This window comes from Penaeus monodon, chromosome 27 (assembly GCF_015228065.2).
Source record: "Penaeus monodon isolate SGIC_2016 chromosome 27, NSTDA_Pmon_1, whole genome shotgun sequence".
NCBI lineage: Eukaryota > Metazoa > Arthropoda > Malacostraca > Decapoda > Penaeidae > Penaeus > Penaeus monodon.
In genome coordinates this window covers 28,808,499-28,808,925 of record NC_051412.1, presented here as the reverse complement: position 1 = coordinate 28,808,925, position 427 = coordinate 28,808,499, and the positions used below count along the sequence as shown (strand labels likewise).

At 54.6% G+C, this 427-nt stretch overlaps 1 protein-coding gene across 1 annotated transcript in view; it reads left to right on the top strand.

The window, feature by feature from the left end:
* LOC119590481 overlaps positions 1 to 427 on the top strand; it is a gene marked incomplete at its 5' end in the record, with an annotated part of 6,380 nt that overhangs the window by 490 nt on the left and 5,463 nt on the right. The window contains 1 exon segment of the mRNA XM_037939137.1: positions 81 to 278.

Here is a 427-nt window from a genome sequence, read left to right as displayed (position 1 = left end):
CCGTACCCCCGCGAGTGCTCCGCCCGAGCCCTCCCGATAGATCCTATTTCGCACACGCCTAACAGAACCTGCCTCCGCAGCACGGCAACACGGCGCTCCACGAGGCGGCGTGGAAAGGCTACAGCCAGACGGCGGAGGCGCTGGTTCGAGCCAAAGCCAACGTGTACATCAAGAACAAGGGAGGCTTCGCGCCCCTGCACCTGGCCTGCCAGAACGGCCATAATCAGACCTGCCGCGTCCTGCTCCTCGCTGGCTGCAAGCCCGACATCAAGAATAACGTGAGTTGATGTGAAGCTTCATTTCTTGGGTGGGACGGCTTGGCTTTGTATCTTGGGTCTTGCCCTTCAGTTTATTTCAAGGAAGTGAAGAATTATAGGATGAAGATCAATTTAGTCTTATTACTATAACTTGCATTAAAGACTGAATC